The sequence below is a fragment of the Schistocerca cancellata genome, chromosome 8 (genome assembly GCF_023864275.1).
Source record: "Schistocerca cancellata isolate TAMUIC-IGC-003103 chromosome 8, iqSchCanc2.1, whole genome shotgun sequence".
Lineage (NCBI taxonomy): Eukaryota > Metazoa > Arthropoda > Insecta > Orthoptera > Acrididae > Schistocerca > Schistocerca cancellata.
In genome coordinates this window covers 155,521,279-155,542,302 of record NC_064633.1, presented here as the reverse complement: position 1 = coordinate 155,542,302, position 21,024 = coordinate 155,521,279, and the positions used below count along the sequence as shown (strand labels likewise).

Below are 21,024 nucleotides of genomic sequence, written 5' to 3'. Positions count from 1 at the left end.
GGCCTCGGGAGAGCCAGTCATGACAAAACTCTACCATCTGGTGAGCACGATGTATGAGACAGGCGAAATACCCTCAGACTTCAAGAAGAATATAATAATTCCAATCCCAAAGAAAGACAGATGTGAAAATTACCGAACTATCAGTTTAATAAGTCACAGCTGCAAAATACTAACGCGAATTCTTTACAGACGAATGGAAAAAGTGGTAGAAGCCGACCTCGGGGAAGATCAGTTTGGATTCCGTAGAAATGTTGGAACGCGTGAGGCAATACTGACCTTACGACTTATCTTAGAAGAAAGATTAAGAAAAGGCAAACCTACATTTCTAGCATTTGTAGACTTAGAGAAAGCTTTTGACAATGTTAACTGGAATACTCTCTTTCAAATTCTGAAGGTGGCAGGGGTAAAATACAGGGAGCGAAAGGCTATTTACAGTTTGTACAGAAACCAGATGGCAGTTATAAGAGTCGAGGGGCATGAAAGGGAAGCAGTGGTTGGGAAAGGAGTAAGACAGGGTTGTAACCTCTCCCCGATGTTATTCAATCTGTATATTGAGCAAGCAGTAAAGGAAACAAAAGAAAAATTCGGAATAGGTATTAAAATTCATGGAGAAGAAGTAAAAACTTTGAGGTTCGCCGATGACATTGTAATTCTGTCAGAGACAGCAAAGGATTTGGAAGAGCAGTTGAACGGAATGGACAGTGTCTTGAAAGGAGGATATAAGATGAACATCAACAAAAGCAAAACGAGGATAATGGAATGTAGTCAAATTAAGTCGGGTGATGCTGAGGGAATTAGATTAGGAAATGAGACACTTAAAGTAGTAAAGGAGTTTTGCTATTTAGGGAGTAAAATAACCGATGATGGTCGAAGTAGAGAGGATATAAAATGTAGACTGGCAATGGCAAGGAAAGCGTTTCTCAAGAAGAGGACTTTGTTAACATCGAGTATAGATTTAAGTGTCAGGAAGTCGCTTCTGAAAGTATTTGTATGGAGTGTAGCCATGTATGGAAGTGAAACATGGACGATAACTAGTTTGGACAAGAAGAGAATAGAAGCTTTCGAAATGTGGTGCTACAGAAGAATGCTGAAGATAAGGTGGGTAGATCACGTAACTGATGAGGAGGTATTGAATAGGATTGGGGAGAAGAGAAGTTTGTGGCACAACTTGACTAGAAGAAGGGATCGGTTGGTAGGACATGTTTTGAGGCATCAAGGGATCACAAATTTAGCTTTGGAGGGCAGTGTGGAGGGTAAAAATCGTAGAGGGAGACCAAGAGATGAATACACTAAGCAGATTCAGAAGGATGTAGGTTGCAGTAGATACTGGGAGATGAAGAAGCTTGCACAGGATAGAGTAGCATGGAGAGCTGCATCAAACCAGTCTCAGGACTGAAGACCACAACAACAACAACAATGAGATGGAAGATACGTTATTGCGAGAAGAATTTGAAAAAGCTCTGAAGATGCATCAGGACCCCTTGTGTCCACCACATTTCCTCAGAACTAGTGAGATACTTGGGAGAACGCTGGATGAAACAATTGTTCCTTTTGCATGCAAAATATATGACTCAGGCGAAGGCGAAATACCCTCAAATACGAAGGATGTGATAATTCCGTTTACAAACAGGGCAGGTGCTTCCATGTGCGTTATAGCCGAAACATCATTTAGTAAATCGTAGCTGAAAAATAGTGATTCAAACTATTAAAGTATGAACGGGAAACGTTGTAGAAGCCGACCTCGGGGCAAATCAAATTTGGTTCCGGAGCATGTACGCCTATGTGAGGTCATGCTGACCCCAAGATTATTGCAGAAGATAAACTGCTGAACAGCGACTATAGTTTATTGTATTTGTAGATTTAGAGAAAGCTTTTCACAATTTCGAATGAAATACATTCCTTATATTTCTGAACTTATCAGGAATAGGAACTAGGGACAGAAAGTTGATCTATAACTTGTACATCAACCTGATGGCGGTTATTCAAGTTAAAGGACATGAAATGAAGGCGGTAGTAGGGAATGAAATGAGACATGACCGTAGCCAATCCTCCGTTTTATTCAATATGTACATTCAGCAAGCAGTAGAGGAAACCATGGAGAAATTTAGAAAGGGAATTAGTGTTCAGAAACTATTGTGATTTGGTGATAACATTCTCAATCTGCTGTAGACGGCAAAGGATTTACGTGAATGCAACACGTAGTGGAGTATGACATGAAAAGTGGTCATAAAATGAACACCAGCAAAAACAAAACAAAGGTTATGGAATGTAGTCGAAGTAAATCAGATGATGTTGAGACATTACACGTAGTTGATGAGTTTTGCTATTTGGGCAACAAATAACTAACTATTCACACGCGTTTGCTATATTTGGGAAGACTCTTTCCATTAGATGAAAGAATTATCCACTCAATGCTTCCGAAGGAACAGGAGTTTGTATGAATAAAAGAACTGACTGGTACCTGCAAGTAGATGGCATTCTTATTCCGCCCTCTCAAGGCCTTAAGTGGTAGCAGTAGTATAGGAATCAGTAAACAGCCTTAAAAATTCTGCGACTTTTCACTCACCTTAAGAAAAGCGGGAGATCTTAGGTTCTGTTGGTAGACAGACAGATCATTGGCAAGAGTAGTTAAACGTTGTCAGTGCAATAGCAGAGTAGTTAGGCGACAGCTAGAAGTTTTGGCGCGCTGCGAGGGTGTGGGCGCGGCTGTTACGAAAAGACACTACAGTCTCAATCGATGTCCGGTCTAGGTCAGAGGGACATTGGTAAGTTACAGCAGTGCTGCAAAATTAGAGTACTAGAAGGTGAGGCTAGGCAGCTGCAGTTAACGGTTTCCTAGATTTTTCCGTGTGGAGTTGGTTCAGACAGTGTTATTACATTATTTTTTATCTTTTTGCAGTTTTTAATTTATTGACTTACAAAAACTGGTCTGTGTGATTGCTACCACGTGTGGTGAGATGGACTTTTTTAACGCCTTGCATTACCAATCTTGTTCGCATAGTTTTTTTTGTAAAGACTCTAACACACTGAAACGATGCATCATGAAGAAATTATTCTAATGCGATGGAAATCGGGAGGTTTGATGCACATGTACAGACAAATGAATAATTACAATTTCAGAAAAATTGGATGATTGGATTCACAAACTCAACAAGTCAATAATGCGCTGGCCGACGTCTGGCCCTTACGCAAGCAATTATTCGGCTTGACATTGATACACAGAGTTGTGGGATGTACTCCTAAGGGATATCAGGTCAGGTTCTGTCCAATTGCCGTGTTAGATCTTCAAAATCTCGAGGTGGTTGGAGGGCTCTGCCCATTATACGCCAAACGTTTCTCACCAGGGGAGAGATCCGATGATCTTGCTGACCAAGGTAGGGTATGACAAGCACGAAACAAGCGGTAGAAACTTTCGCCGTGTGTGAGCAGTCATTATTTTGCTGAAGTGTAAGCCTACAATGGTTTGACATGACGTCCAACAAAGCGGGGTGCAGCATATCGTCACGTATTACTGTGCCTTAAGGGTGCCGTGGATAACAACCTAAGGGGTCTTTATACCAATAAAATGAAGTGGCACCTTTCAACATGTCTCGCACTTGTCACTTGGAATAGCAGGCGACAGTCCCGTTTATATCCCACCACTGTCCGGGACGTCTCCACACACGTCTTCGCTAGTCATCGAGGCTCAACTCGAAGCTGGACTGTTCGATGATTCTGATATTTGCAGTCTGGTGGCGCGTACTACGTCGGGAGGTGCACGCATGTGAAAGGGCAACATGGTTATGCAATCTGCCACCAAGAAACCTGTGCTCCACTACCGATGAGCAGTCTGAATGTCGTAAGTTCAGTGAAAGGCATACTCTCGCAGCAAAGGGGCATCAATAGAACTTAAATGTGTGTCCTGTAAACACAGGCACATGGGACATAACTGCACTAGGCGTTTCAGTTCGTCCACATGGGTCCTTAACCCAGTGATGTTCCACTAAACTACGGGAACCCTTTACCGGTGAAGATTTTCTTCCGCCCTGTCTCACTTCTGTGCTAGGGATCCTGCATGGGATGGAGGCTTAGCCTGGGTGTTAGATAGTTGTCCAAGTAGAATTCATATGGCACTTTGCTCCAAAGTCGAATCATTAGAACCGTCAGGGACAGCGAAGTCTACATGGTGCGCCAGTCTACGAGCTGGCTTCTTCTGTGGTTGATGATTTCCATTTGGTTTTTTTGCCGTAAGATGCTTCGTAGGAACTTCCGTGGCACTGGTAGTGGCAGTGGCGGCCTGTTTACTAAAGTGTTTCCTCTAAGGTACTGGAAGCTCTTCAATGTCGAGAACTGTGGCGTCATCTCATGTCCTGGGTACAGCATTTGTTCCAGAAAAATAGCACCTTTACAATGGCACTGACAAACGCAGTTAGTATTACCGACATTAGCAACCTCTGTTTGTGTAGAGGCAACGGTTTTTGGAATAAGCTGTTTGTACATTTCAGAGAAGATGAACAAAAGCCATTGCCGCACATTTAAGCAAGGAAAACCTGCCTTGGTTCGCTCTCGAGGTGTCGGGCTACTGTAGGAAAGAATAAAGGAACCTGATTTGACCACCAGGCCATCTACCCATTTCATTATATTTCGCACATCCATAAAACCTTGTAGAGTCCTTCAAATTGAGTTCCTCCTTGAGGATGTCAATGATATCCCTGCACGGTACAATACCCTTGCTGTAGTTCAAGGTGTTGTGTAACTCTGTTTCGATTGCATATTCCCTGAAGCATTTAGATTTCTGGAGTTCGATGCTTGTTTTTGGAACTAGAAGTTTCAACAACAGTGTCCATTCCCCAATTTATTGTCAGATTTTAAAATAATCACAATACAGTCTAAACCCTTTAAAACGAAGAAAGATGAAACTTTTTCACACTTGCCTTCTTATTTTTGTCTACAAACTTTAAAAACACATCCTGCTTAGCAGTTACTCTATATGAAAGCACTTGGAATAGGCCCTATGCGATATAGACAGAGGGGGAGATTTGAAAGTCCAAGTAATGAAGACATCGGAAAAAGGTTGATGGCAAAGTCGATCCGGTATGGGGAACCACAAGGAATTGATAACGATGCGTCACAAGATGAAATGTGTGGTAGTGCTGCGAGCCAGAGCAAAGTACTCTTGAGTAGACAAGTAGACAAGCAAGCGGTGAATTAGCGGAAGAAGTAACTGATTGATAGGTGAAAGATGTAGAATGTAGAAATACTGTTGAGGGCGAAGCCACTGACGAAACAGTGCAGCGAGAAAAGCAAACTGAAATTATGTTTTTCACTGAGGAATGGGTTTGTATTAATAATAAGGTTTTGCAATATCTTTGAGATTGTACATTTTGATATAAGTATCGTTAGCACATCTTTGAGGGACCAGTGCTGACTGGGCAGCTAAAGAATTGTGAGAGGTCGAAAATTGATCTGTGCCACATCTCAGGTCAGGAGGTGGAGAACTATATTGGCAATTTCAAATGGTTGATATGGCTCTGAACATGGGGCTTAACATTTGAGGTCATCAGTCCCCTAGAACTTAGAACTACTTCAATTTAACTAACCTAAGGACATCACACACATCCATGCCCGAGGCAGGATTCGAACCTGCGAACGTAGCGGTCGCGCGGTTCCAGACTGAAGCGCCTAGAACCGCTCGACTACAGCGGCCGGCTATTGGAAAGTACACGGACATGTGACGGATGTGATTTGGCTGTGTATAATGATGTATTAGACGGGGCTAAAATGTCGGAGGTGGGTAAAGTTAATAATCTAAAAGAATTATGGGGCGGCGGGAAGTGGATCAGTAAAAAAAAAGAACGCACTGAAGTTAGAAGCACACAGTTTTGAATTAGGTAATGAGGACATGGGTCTAGACATTTTATTTTATACTGGAGAAGAGAAAGATAGAATGGATATACGTCTGGTGGAATATTCTGCGTACAGAAGTGAGACAGAAGTGAATACGAACTGGGCGGAGGCTGAATGTATGGGGAATTCCGATGAAGTGCTACTCAGTTATAGCGACATAAGGGAAAGTATTTCACGGGAATATGTCAGTGAAGGCAGCACAGTAGTGGTTTCGTCAGCTGGTAGAGATAATTTTTCTTTTGTATTCCTGGAAATAGGTTAAAATACCTGCCAAGGCACGAGCACTGGTCTCGTCAACAGGAGATGAATCAATGCTGTATCTGCAGAAGCAAGTGATTTATTTTTCAGAGGAGCTTAAGTGGACGTTATAGGTGACGAAGTTGTGTGTCTAAATGTTAAGCCTACTGACACAGATATTTAGAAGAAAGGAATTTATGGGTTTGTTTCTACGCAGGAGGATGAACCGATGGCTCTTGATGGAGACATTAATTCCGAGTGGATGTTCAGAGATGAACATCAATATTGTGTGGTAGACAGGAGATCGTTTTCTTTCTTTTCTTTATTGTATTTCAATTCCCCATCGGGGCGGGCTGGCAGCAGCATATGCGCTGCTCTTCAGCCGAAAAACATAGAACAAACAATAGAAGACATTTAAAAATAACAAGGGAGGAATATGGTGAACATAGATATAAAATCATGGAAGGCAATAGACAAAAAACGGGGTGACTGTAAAATGTAGATAAAAAACTGTTTAAAAGTGGCACACACAAAAAGCCACACACTGCGACATTTAAAAGAACACAAGGTACAGTATGACTGGAGCATAAAAGGTATCGACGGATGGTGTAGCACATAATAAACACTGACGGCGAACCTCAAGGCAGCACACAATTAAAATTACACCTCTTGACGCACAGGAGAAACAGCACTAAACACAACACTGATGTGGCACACTGACGATGGTCAAAACAGAGGACATGCCAGGCACAAGGAGATGAGGGAGACCGGAAGAAGGGAGGGAGGGGAAGAGATGGGGGAGATGAGCGGGGGGCGTGCTGAAGAGGGCCAGGTAGAGAGGGATGTGGGAAGGAAAGAGGCAAGTATGGGGTGCAGAGTCTCAGGGGAGTTTTTTTTTTTTTTTCTTTATTGTGATTTTGATCACCTTACACAAGGCGGGCTGTCAGCAGCAGAGTACGCCGCTCTTCAGCCTTGAGTTTTACAATAAGTAATACATATAGGTGGCACAGAGAATACAATCAAAACGGCGGGCAAAAAAATGTAGACACTAAAAAACAAAAAACATGGAGCCGTTCACGCTGGACGAGAAACATCACTAACACTAGTTGACACGGCGCACATAGCATGGATGATGGCGACGGTACACGTGAACAGTGGTGGCGTGACGGCGAACAAACACTAAACACAAACAAAGGCACACACACGAGACACTGATGGCGATGATCTCCGGCGCGCGAATGTTCACTGAGCGTGTGCGAGTCCGGGGACCTACCAAGAGAGGAGGAGGAGGAAGGGGAGTGGGAGAGCGAGAGGGGAGAGCAGAGATGCCACGGGTAGGGGAGATAGGGCGAGGGAGGAAGGGGGAGGGGAAGCCCGGGGGAAGAGGGGTGGAGGGAGGGGACGGGGGAAAAGGAAAGAGAAGGGAAGGGAAGAGAAGGGAGGGAGGGTGCCTAAAGGACACCGGAAGTGGGGGGGGGGCAGGATCAAAGTTGATAGGAGGGGTAGATGGAGGGGAGGAGGACATCATCCGGGAGGGGGAGCTGATGGAAGCCACCGTGGGAGAGGGTAAGGAGGGTGGAGAGATTGAGACTGGGTGGGACGTGGGAATACAGGTGCGGCAGTGGGCGGGGGCGGGAGAGGATGGGTGAGACAAGCGGATGAGGAGGATCAAGTTTGCGTTAGGTGTACAGGATCCGTATCCTTTCAAGGAAAAGGAGGAGGTGGGGAAAGGGGATGAGATCATACAGGATCCGCGTGGGGGAGGGGAGACGGATGCGATAGGCGAGGCGGAGAGCATGGCGTTCAAGGATTTGTAGGGATTTATAAAATGTAGGTGAGGCGGAGATCCAGGCTGGATGGGCGTAACAAAGGATAGGGCGGATGAGGGATTTATAGGTGTGGAGGATGGTGGAGGGGTCCAGACCCCATGTATAGCCGGAAAGGAGCTTGAGGAGACGGTGTCGGGAGCGTGCCTTGGCTTGGATTGTCTGGAGATGGGGAGTCCAGGAGAGGCGACGGTCTAGGGTGACGCCAAGGTACTTAAGGGTGGGAGTGAGGGCGATAGGACGCCCATACATGGTGAGATAGAAATCAAGGAGGCGGAAGGAAGGGGTGGTTTTGCCTAGAATGACCGGCTGGGGGAGGCGGGGGGTCGTTTTCTTTAATGCAGAAAGATGTTCATCCTTCTTAGTGGGACGATAATAAATATAAAATGACAAGAGAGACGGAGAGGTGAAATGATGAAGCTAATGTGAAACATGTATCTAATTATTTATACAGGTTGGTCCATTGATAGTGACCGGGACGAATATCTCACGAAATAAGCGTTAAACGAAAAAACTACAAAGAACGAAACTTGTCTAGCTAGAAGGGGGAAACGAGATGGCGCTATGGTTGACCCTCTAGATGGCGCTGTCATAGGTCAAACGGATATCAACTGCGCTTTTTTTTTAAATAGGGACCTCCATTTTTATTACATATTCGTGTAGTATTTAAAAAAAATATGAATGTTTTAGTTGGCCCACTTTTTTCGCTTTGTGATAGATGGCGCTGTAATAGTCACAAACGTATAAGTACGTGGTATCACTTACATTCCGCCAGTGCGGACGGTATTTGCTTCGTGATACATTACCCGTGTTAAAATGGATCGTTTACCAATTGCGGAAAAAGTCAATATCGTGTTGATGTTTGGCTATTGTGATAAAATGCCCACCGGGGCGTGTGCTATGTAAGCTGCTCGTTATCCTGGTTGGTTGGCTCTGAGCACTATGGGACTCAACTGCTGAGGTCATTAGTCCCCTAGAACTTAGAACTAGTTAAACCTAACTAACCTAAGGACATCACAAACATCCATGCCCGAGGCAGGATTCGAACCTGCGACCGACCGTTATCCTGGACGACATCATCCAAGTGTCCGAACCGTTCGCCGGATAGTTACGTTATTTAAGGAAACAGCAAGTGTTCAGCCACATGTGAAACGTTAACCACGACCTGCAACAAATGATGATGCCCAAGTAGGTGTTTTAGCTTCTGTCGCGGCTAAGCCACACATCAGTAGCAGACAAATTGCGCGAAAATCGGGAATTTCAAAAACGTCGGTGTTGAACATGCTACATCAACATCGATTGCACCCGTACCATATTTCTATGCACCAGGAATTGCATGGCGACGACTTTGAACGTCGTGTACAGTTCTGCCATTGGCCACAAGAGAAATTACGGGACGATGACAGATTTTTGCACGCGTTCTATTTAGCGACGAAGCGTCATTCGCCAACAGCGGTAACGTAAACCGGCATAATATGCAGTGTTGGGCAACGGAAAATCCACTGTGGCTGCGACAAGTGGAACATCAACGACCTTGGCGGGTTAATGTATGGCGCGGCATTATGGGAGGAAGGATAAGTGGCCCCCATTTTATCGATGGCAATCTAAATGGTCCAATGTTTGCTGATTTACTACGTAATGTTCTACCGATGTTACTACAAGATGTTTCACTGCGTGACACAATGGCGAAGTACTTCCAACACTATGGATGTCCGGCACATAGCTCGCGTGCGGTTGAAGCGGTACTGAATAGCATATTTCATGACAGGTGGATTGGTCGTCCAAGCACCATACTATGGCCCGCACTTTCACCGGATCTGACGTCCCCGGATTTCTTTCTGTGGGGAAAGTTGTAGGATATTTGCAATCGTCATTCACCGACAACGCCTGACAACATGCGTCAGTGGATTGTCAATGCATGTGCGAACGCCGGCCGGAGTGGCCGTGCGGTTCTAGGCGTTACAGTCTGGAACCGCGCGACCGCTACGGTCGCAGGTTCGAATCCTGCCTCGGGCGTGGATGTGTGTGATGTCCTTAGGTTAGTTAGGTTTAAGTAGTTCTAAGTTCTAGGATACTGGTGACCTCAGATGTTAAGTCCCATAGTGCTCAGAGCCATTTGAACCATTTTTTAGCGGCACCTTGTCGACCGATCCATAACAAATCAGCCACAGAAAGCATAGTGATTGAGGGCTAATCTTACGGATGAAGAGTCAAATCGAATGAAAATCGCGATAAGGCAAACAGGGCTAGAGCATACTTCACACACACACACACACACACACACACACACACACACTCATGCCCGAGGGAGGACTCGAACCTCGGGCGGGAGGGGCCTCGAAATCCGTGCATGGCGCATCAAACCACGCGTGCAAACTACGCGGCTCGTCGCGGAAAAGTACAATGTTATTACTCAAGATAAGCCCTGAGGAAGAAAACGCAGGCAAACGACGAACGAATAATCTGAATGGAATGTAAATAAATACACTCCTGGAAATTGAAATAAGAACACCGTGAATTCATTGTCCCAGGAAGGGGAAACTTTATTGACACATTCCTGGGGTCAGATACATCACATGATCACACTGACAGAACCACAGGCACATAGACACAGGCAACAGAGCATGCACAATGTCGGCACTAGTACAGTGTATATCCACCTTTCGCAGCAATGCAGGCTGCTATTCTCCCATGGAGACGATCGTAGAGATGCTGGATGTAGTCCTGTGGAACGGCTTGCCATGCCATTTCCACCTGGCGCCTCAGTTGGACCAGCGTTCGTGCTGGACGTGCAGACCGCGTGAGACGACGCTTCATCCAGTCCCAAACATGCTCAATGGGGGACAGATCCGGAGATCTTGCTGGCCAGGGTAGTTGACTTACACCTTCTAGAGCACGTTGGGTGGCACGGGATACATGCGGACGTGCATTGTCCTGTTGGAACAGCAAGTTCCCTTGCCGGTCTAGGAATGGTAGAACGATGGGTTCGATGACGGTTTGGATGTACCGTGCACTATTCAGTGTCCCCTCGACGATCACCAGTGGTGTACGGCCAGTGTAGGAGATCGCTCCCCACACCATGATGCCGGGTGTTGGCCCTGTGTGCCTCGGTCGTACGCAGTCCTGATTGTGGCGCTCACCTGCACGGCGCCAAACACGCATACGACCATCATTGGCACCAAGGCAGAAGCGACTCTCATCGCTGAAGACGACACGTCTCCATTCGTCCCTCCATTCACGCCTGTCGCGACACCACTGGAGGCGGGCTGCACGATGTTGGGGCGTGAGCGGAAGACGGCCTAACGGTGTGCGGGACCGTAGCCCAGCTTCATGGAGACGGTTGCGAATGGTCCTCGCCGATACCCCAGGAGCAACAGTGTTCCTAATTTGCTGGGAAGTGGCGGTGCGGTCCCCTACGGCACTGCGTAGGATCCTACGGTCTTGGCGTGCATCCGTGCGTCGCTGCGGTCCGGTCCCAGGTCGACGGGCACGTGCACCTTCCGCCGACCACTGGCGACAACATCGATGTACTGTGGAGACCTCACGCCCCACGTGTTGAGCAATTCGGCAGTACGTCCACCCGGCCTCCCGCATGCCCACTATACGCCCTCGCTCAAAGTCCGTCAACTGCACATACGGTTGACGACCACGCTGTCGCGGCATGCTACCAGTGTTAAAGACTGCGATGGAGCTCCGTATGCCACGGCAAACTGGTTGACACTGACGGCGGCGGTGCACAAATGCTGCGCAGCTAGCGCCATTCGACGGCCAACACCGCGGTTCCTGGTGTGTCCGCTGTGCCGTGCGTGTGATCATTGCTTGTACAGCCCTCTCGCAGTGTCCGGAGCAAGTATGGTGGGTCTGACACACCGGTGTCAATGTGTTCTTTTTTCCATTTCCAGGAGTGTAGGTGCGATGAACAACTAAAGAGAGGTAAATGCTTATAATTTCATAAAACTTTGGTGATTTATTCAAGAGAACGATATTCACAACATGAGCAAGTCAATAACTTGTTTGTCCATCTCTGCCCCTTATGCAAGCACTTATTCGGCTTGTCCCCTCACTAACAGAGTTTTTGGATGTCCTCCAATAGCTGTCCAGTTGGTGTGGTAGGTCGTCAAAACCACGAGCTGGTAGGAGCGACCAGCTCATAATGCTCCCCTTTGCTGGTCGTCGGGGCTCAGTTCGAAGAGGGACTCATCATTGATGACAATTCTACTCCAGTCAGTATGAGATCCCAGGCCGAAGATATGTCTTGAGACGCCTCGGACTGCGGTGGAATAATAACGTGACTATCATCCGCCATGCAGCTCGTAAAGTAGGAAGGGCGGTAAGTAGACGATGTTCAACGTTCCATTTTGTTGCCCTTCGAGGCAAGCCATCCTGGGCTTATATTTCAGCAAGACAATGCCAGCCGGCACGCGGCGTGGTTTTCTACTACTTGTTTTGGTCCTTGCCAAACCCTACCTTGGCCAGCTAAGTCTGGAGCATTTGGGTAGAGCCGTCGAGCCAGCTCGGGGTTTGGTCGATGTGTCGCACCAACTGGACAGATCTGGCACGGTATCCCCCGAGGAATCATCCAACAATTCTGAAAATTTGTGCATGGACGAATAACTGCTTGACTGAGCACCAGATGTGGACCAACGCTTTACTAACTTGTTCAATTTATGCATTTGTATCACCAATTCTTTCTGAAATTATGATCGCTTGTTCGTCTATACATGTGCATCACATGCAGCGATTTCCGGCGCATTAGGATAATTCCTTCGTGATGAGTCTTGCTTGAATACAAACTACCGTAGGTACTTACTAACGAAGAGCTGGTGCAGCTGAGTTGTATAAGATAAATATTTTTTAGAAAGTACGAAATTTAGTACTTGTGGTATTACTAACGTTAAGTATTTCAGACTGGGCGAAGTCACCATGTTTATGTAAGTTAATTACATAAAGTTGTAGTTTCGATCTCGATTATATCTTTTTTTAATTTAAATTTGTACAAATGGCGGAGAGAGCAATGTAAAGTACACGTTTTCGTCCATACTGACGTAACCACGTCAATCTTTGGATGTATATTTGACTACCTAAGTGTACTGCCTTGCTAATATGTTTTTGGTTTATTAGATATCCTTAAAACTAAATAGTACGTATTCATTTTTTTCAGCAGTTTTTATCGAAAGAGCAAAAACAGCCAAAGAAGACGCATTGTCCTCTTTCTATATCGACATACTAATTTCAAGCAACTGAAAAGGTAATAAAGCATGTTCGTTTATTGTGCTTAGCGTAAGGAATGTGTTCGTGCCTCCGCAAAGTGACTAAAAATATAAGCTTCTCAAGCCTCTAATTGAGTTCGTAGCCTGTCCTTTTCTATTACTACTAAGGGCAAGTATTTTTTTTATATTTATAATGGCGGGTTTCATTAATGAACTTCGGCCATCTGCTGATTAGTTTTGTGGCATACGAATCCGCAAAACACAAAGTTGCAGGCGTTCTCATACGCTAATGTCGCAACGCCGCACTGGACAATGCTGTCGCTCATACATGAATTGTTCATCTCTAAATGAAACAGTGATATCGATCAGATATGAGAAAAAGGAGAAAGAGTAATGCTTCGATCAAAGCCTCTCGAAATCGACTGTTATATCGTATCTCGCAAAACATTCTCTTTAATAATTGCTTTGATTTTCCATCTGAATTTTAAATTCTCTACAACCTCTCTTCATTCCTCCCTTTGGCGTCAAGAACAGAAATTCATTACATAGTTTTCAGGTATGGATTCCGTTTGGGAAGAAACAGGTCTACTTTTAACTACTTCAGGTAACCTGCAGTGCAGCGCGGAGAAAAATCACATGATAATAAGTCAGGAATGGGTAGGGGGTGTCAAAATTTTCTGAATTATCACAGGTCAGAAATATGGAACAACGGCCGTAAAATGACAATGAATTAGCTACGAGGGCGCGGAGGGTGCGCGTTTAATTAATTTTTCCAACTGAAACTCTTTTATGTTTAAATAGTGCTATCACTAATCAAATTAACTGAGGATAATGGTTTCAGCTGAACGCTCAAAGCCAGGCGAACTTAAAATTTCTATCTACGGCTGGTTACATTAGGTGTGGTTTTTATGTTGTGTTTACTGTGTAAGGCTTCGCTATTAAATCAACTATTCAAAAAATACTCCAATGCCATAAATTTTTTGAGACAACGAATTATTTTGCAGAACACCACTGTAGCAAATAGTTGACATGTGGTACTGTAAGGTGCAGCGTTATTATCGCTGGCATCTAAAGGTCACATGTTTAATTTTTTGGTAATGTACAGAGGCAACGAATGAAGATTTATTCTAACAAATACAGTAGTAATTGCTCACTGAGGCGATGTTGGAACAGAAATCAGAAATTAAATTTTAAGTACTTTTCTTTCGTCAATGACCCTTCTTTTACGGAAAACTTGACGTAGAACAAATGTTTGACGGACAAAAATGTACGGTTACATACACCCAGACACGTTTGCTTATCGAACAAACTTCTGTGTGCTCGTCGCTGACTGACTGTCGTTTTATGGCAGTAACCTCAGATAGACAGACATCACACGGTCACTGGTTATTTGAAACAATTTGTTCGATTCGACTGACACCCCTCCGTTCCGCTGATGCTAATGCCGTGCTTTTTCTCCACCCTATACAGGGTATCCCAGGAGGAACCGTCAATATTCAGGGATATGACAGGAACGATCATTCGTTGCAGAAAAGTCTTGTAAACATCGACTATAAAATTCACGCTTTTAGAGCTCCGAGCAGTTGTTCAGTAGAATAGATGTGCTTCACAGTAGCGTAGATGAACAAGTGCTCATATCTCTTAAGGTATGCATTTTGGAACTCATGTTTATTAGACATTTTTGCTTCGAATGCCAATGTTCGGCGTAACAGTGGAGAGTTTGGCGCTCACCTGTGTTCTCGTCTCCCGTGGCGGCAGAGCAGCGGCGGCAGTAGCAGCAGAAGACAACGGCTGCGGTGGGCGTCTGCGGCACTAATGAACAGGTGTCTGTGGCAACAGCAAGGACGCGGGCCGGGCTCACATAATCCCAGCCGGAACGGCACGGAGAGCTCCGCCTCCCCAAATCCAGATCTGTGTCAATAATTCACGACATGCGGGGTGCCGCTGCGACGAACAATTGGTAAATATTAACAGCAATGGTGGGGCGTTAGCGTAACGCAAAACAGTAAGCTCGTCAGGCAAAAATTGCGATGTAAGCGCTTTATATGTCGACACACGGGAACCGAAACTGCCGTAAGAAGGCGGCTGCTCGTTCCTCGGACACTTGGCAGGTGGCGTTTCGGTCTTAGCTGAGGGTGAACCATATGAGCTACGACCGGTCTTGGAAAGGACTACGACAAAGTCTTTGCTGAATTTAGCACTTCACCCTCATGTGTGACTGACTTATGCTCACAGAGCTTCGCACGAAATCAGAATGGAAGTAACGGTGGTGCACATACGTATACAGCACCGTTTACTGTGTCAGTCACTTGTTTATTTTACACTAGGCGTTTCGGTTGCGTTAGGGAGCATACCCCTGGAATGTACAGGATTAAACTTTGGTGACCAACACAACACCGAACCATCCAAAATGATCATGACAATTATTTGTAAAGTAAGGATACTGTCGCGCAACGTAAACATGTTATTTAAATGAGTATTGAGGGTTGGACCAATTAAGTGTGAAACAAATGGGTACCAAATCCTTCACAAAGACGTATCGATGGGAGGAGGGAGCTTCTAGCTATAAATGGAAACGAATTATTATCTTTAGACTTGAGATTTACCCACTGACATTTATAAACAACCACTGACACGCGGAAAAGGGATTATAAGAGTGAAGTATAGCCTTAGCACAGGTGGGCAGGGAGAATAAAATACAGTTATGTTAATAATTCGTGGTCTCAGTGAGTGACTGCGTAAGTTATTACTTAGATGTGGAAAGTACAAAGAAAGATAGGAGTGAACACCACAGAACTGCCAAAATGCACGTCGATAGCTACAAGCTAGATACACCATTGAACACGCACTCATCTCCTGAACAGAGCACATTAACTTCAATCTGAACGACGTTGACGAGTGTAATGCTGGGTTGTCTTACCACAGCACGTGGAACGTGAATAAAGTGGAAGGCGCAATAGTGGTTGGAGAATACGACTTCTGCCCTCTCTTTTTACTCTGTGGTTAAATACGGACATCCTTCCAGCAGAAGATGAACTCGCCTTATCAGTCATCTTTCCTGTCCTAAACTGAAATCTGTACTCTACAAAGCCGAAAGAGAAGAGTGTTCTCCAAGAGCGTTGCCCACTGAGCGCAGAGATTCCGAGTTCCTATAATTGAAAAATATATAACAGTGTTCAACCATCACCTCCTCTTTTCTGTCGTATCATACCACGGCCAATTGTTCAGAGGCCAGAGCCAGGAGAATTTTCCCACTCCTTGACATGATTCTGAAACTGACGAATGGAATACTCTGCCCATAGGCACAGGGGGAAAGTGCGCGCTGTCCAGAAAATGACAGTCTTGTCCAATCAGAAGGCTGTATGAAAGTTCGTGGCAGATTAAAACTGTGTCCGGGACCGAGACTCGAACTTCGGACCTTTCTTTGCCTTTCGCGGGAAAGTGCTCTACCAACTGAGCTACCCAAGCACGACTAAAGGCCCGTCCTCATAGCTTTACTTCTGCCAGTTCCTCGTCTCCTACCTTCCAAAATTTACAGAAGCTCTCCTGCGAACCTTGCAGAGCTAGCACTCCTAAAAGAAAAGATATTGCGGAGACATGGCTTAGCCACAACCTGGGGATGTTTCCAAAATGAGATTTTCACTCTGCAGCGGAGTGTGAGCTGATATGAAACTTCCTAATAGTTTAAAACTGTGTGCCAGACCGAGACTCGAAGGTCCCGAGTTCGAGTCTCGATCCGGCACACAGTTTTAATCTGATAGAAGATCTCATTCTGCAGAACGCTGTATTTTGAAAGTACAAACTGAACGTTATTCCGAAGCATCATAACGAACATCCACGCGCCCTGAGGGAATCCACACCAGTCTACAGATCTCTTATCTAGTTAAAAGGTTTTTTTATCTTCATTCGTGCGGTGCAAGATAAGTCATTTACATTACTCTTCCTTCCTCACTTGTAAATAGAGTAACACCTGTTTACAACATCAACGTTTAAACAACATCTTTTGGCCTATAAACGTAGCTTCTTGCTGTTTCTTTCGATCTGATCTGTAACCAGTAGTGAAAACATGGCGTTCTGCCGCAAAAGCAACCACAATACTCGTCGGGAAAAGTGTCCATGGTATTTACCACAATGACGTCTGCCCTGGTAGCTGAGTGGTCAGCGTGACAGACTGTCCATCCTAAGGGCCCGGGTTCGATTCCCGGCTGGGTCGGAAATTTTCTCCGCTCAGGGACTGGGTGTTGTGTTGTCCTAATCATCATCATTTCATCCCCATCGACGCGCAGGTCGCCGAAGTGGCGTCAAATTGAAAGACCTGCACCAGGCGAACGGTCTACCCGACGGGAGGCCCTAGCCACACGACATTTCCATTTTTACCCCAATGACAGTTTTTACTTCCATGTATCACTCATAACACTACAGATCAAACTGGTTTCTGAACCCTTACGTATTCAAAGCTGTCATCCGTCACTCTATATACCTTTGACACAGGGGTAATTAATTTATATTATTTAAAACTATCTCAGTGTTTTTGTATTTGGCCTGATAAAAAAATATGATTGTAAACGGTCTGCTGCAGCCGTTTGGCGTTGTTTCAGATACTACGATATCAAGATGCCTACAAAATGTGCCCGGAAAGTAGAACAAAAAATATTGATTCCTGTTACCGTGGAATTTGTGAGATTACCTCCTTAGGCAGAGAAAAGTGGTCAGCTTGTACATCTTTAGAAAATTCATGTAGTTCTTGATGTTATTTTCACTTAAAAAGATTTGGCCGCGCGAGGTAGCCACGCGGTCAGGATGACTTGCTACGGTTCGCTCGACTTCCCCAGTCCGAGGTTCGAGTCCTATCTCGGGCATGGGAGTGTGTGTTGCCCCTAGTGTAAGTTAGGTTAAGTAGTGTATAAACCTATGGACCGATGACCTCAGCAGTTTGGTGCCATAGGTATTTTCAAAAAATAAAAAAAAAGAATTGTCATACTTTATAACATGTAGATTCGCAATATGTGAGCACCAAGCTTGTATCAGTGGGCAAGGTGTTTGGTGAAAATTCATTTTCCATTAGAAAGGCCATTTTTCCCCACCTATCTTATATTAACAAAAGTTTTTACTCATACGTTGTTGTTGTTGTTGTTGTTGTGGTCTTCAGTCCTGAGACTTGTTTGATGCAGCTCTCCATGCTACTCTATCCTGTGCAAGCTTCTTCATCTCCCAGTGCCTACTGCAGCCTACATCCCTCTGAATCTGCTTAATGTATTCATCTATTGGTCTCCCTCTACGATTTTTACCCTCCACGCTGCCCTCCAATACTAAACTGGTGATCTCACGATGTCTCAGAACATGTCCTACCAACCGATCCCTTCTTCTAGCCAAGTTGTGCCACAAACTCCTCTTCTCCCCAATTCTATTCAATACCTCCCCATTAGTTATGTGATCTACCCATCTAATATTCAGCATTCTTCTGTAGCACCACATTCCGAAAGCTTCTACTCTCTTCTTGTCTAAACTATTTATTGTCCACGTTTCACTCCCGTACACGGCTACACTCCACACAACTACTTTCGGAAACGACTTCCTGACATTTAAATCTATACTCGATGTTAACAAATTTTTCTTCTTCAGAAACGCTTTCCTTGCCATTACCAGTCTACATTTTATATCCTCTCTACTTCGACCACCATCAGTTATTTTACTCCCCAAATAGCAAAACTCCTAATCTAATTCCCTCAGCATCACCAGACTTAATTCGACTACATTCCATTATCCTCGTTTTGCTTTTGTTAATGTTCTTCTTATCTTCTCCTTTCAAGATACTGTCAATTCCGTTCAACTGCTCTTCCAAGTCCTTTGCTGTCTCTGACAGAATTACTATGTCATCGGCGAACCTCGAAGTTTTCATTTCTTCTCCATAGATTTTAATACCTACTCCGAATTTTCCTTTTGTTTCCTTTACTGCTTGCTCAATATATAGATTGAATAACATCGGAGAGAAACAGCCTTTCGCTCCCTGTATTTTACCCCTGCCACCTTCAGAATTTGAAAGAGAGTATTCCAATCAATATTGTCAAAAGCTTTCTCTAAGTGTACAAATGCTAGAAACGTAAGTTTGCCTTTACTTAATCTTTCTTCTAAGATAGGGTCAGTATTGCCTCACGTGTTCCAACATTTAGACGGAATCGAATCAGATCTTCCCCGAGGTCGGCTTCTATCAGTTTTTCCATTCGTCTGTAAAGAATTCGCGTTAGTATTTTGCAGCTGTTACTTATTAAACTGCTTTCTTTGGGATTCGAATTATTATATTCTTCTTGAAGTCTGAGGGTATTTCGCCTGTCTCATACATCTTGCTCACCAGATGGAAGAGTTTTGTCAGGACTGGCTCTCCCAAGGCTGTCAGTAGTTCTAATCGAATGTTGTCTACTTCCGGAGCCTTGTCTCGACTCAGGTCTTTCAGCGCTCTGTCAAACTCTTCACGCAGTATCATATCTCCCATTTCATCTTCATACATCCTCTTTCATTTCCATAATATTGTCCTCAAGAACATCGCCCTTGTATAGACCCTCTATATACTCCTTCCACCTTTCTGCCTTCCCTTCTTTGCTTAGAACTGGATTTCCATCAAAGCTCTTCATGTTCATGCAAGTGGTTCTCCTTTCTCCAAAGGTCTCTTTAATTTTCCTGTAGCGAGTATCTATCTTACTTCCTGTCGATATCATTTTTGAGACGTTTGTATTCCTTTTTACCTGCTTCATTTACTGCATTTTTATATTTTCTTCTTTCATCAATTAAATTCAATATTTCTTCTGCTACTCAAGGATTTCTACTAGCCCTCGTCTTTTTACCTATTTGATCCTCTGCTGCCTTCACTATTTCATCCCTCAAAGCTACCCATTCATCTTCTTCTGTATTTCTTTCCCCCATTCTTGTCAATTGTTCCCGTATGCTCTCCTTGAAACTCTGTACAACCTCTGGTTTAGTCAGTTTATCCAGGTCCCATCTCCTTAAATTCCCACCTTTTTGCAGTTTCTTCAGTTTTAATCTACAGTTCATAAACAATAGATTGCGGTCAGAGTCCACATCTGCCCCTGGAAATGTCTTAAATTTAAAACCTGGCTCCTAAATCTCTAATACATGGTCTTATATAATCTATCTGATACCTTTTAGTATCTACAGGGTTCTTTCATGTATACAACCTTCTTTCATGATTCTTGAACCAAGTGTTAGCTGTGATTAAGTTATGCTCTGCGCAAAATTCTACCAGGCGACTTCCTCTTTCATTTTTTAACCCCAATTCATATTCATCTACTATGTTTCCTTCTCTCCCTTTTCCTACTCTCGAATTCCAGTCACCCATGACTATTATATTTTCGTCTCCCTTCACTACCTGAATAATTTCTTTTATCTCATCATACATTTAATCAATTTCTTTGTCATCTGCAGAGCTAGTTGGCATATAAACTTGTACTACTGTGGTAGGCATGGGCTTCGTGTCTATCTTGGCCACAATAATGAGTTCACTATGCTGTTTGTAGTAGCTTACCAGTAATCCTATTTTTTTATTCATTGTTAAACCTACTCCTGCATTACCTCTATTTGATTCTGTATTTATAACCCTATATTCACCTAACCAAAAGTCTTGCTCTTTCTGCCACCAAACTTCACTAATTCCCACTATCTCTAACTTTAACCTATCCGTTTCCCTTTTTAAATTTTCTAACCTAGCTGCCCGATTAAGGTATCTGACATTCCACGCTCCGGTCCGTAGAACGCCAGTTTTCTTTCTCCTGCCCCGCCCGTGGATCCGAATGGGGGACTATTTTACCTCCGGAATATTTTACCCAAGAGGACGCCATCATCATTTAACCATA

At 44.4% G+C, this 21,024-nt stretch overlaps 1 protein-coding gene across 1 annotated transcript in view; it reads right to left on the bottom strand.

The window, feature by feature from the left end:
- LOC126094600 (neuroendocrine convertase 1-like) overlaps window positions 1-14,996 on the bottom strand; it is a 484,920-nt gene extending 469,924 nt beyond the window's left edge. The window contains exon 1 of the mRNA XM_049909072.1: window positions 14,891-14,996. The gene's annotated coding sequence lies outside the window, so the exon portion shown is untranslated. The remainder of the gene's footprint in view (window positions 1-14,890) is intronic.
- Window positions 14,997-21,024: the final 6,028 nt, after the last annotated feature.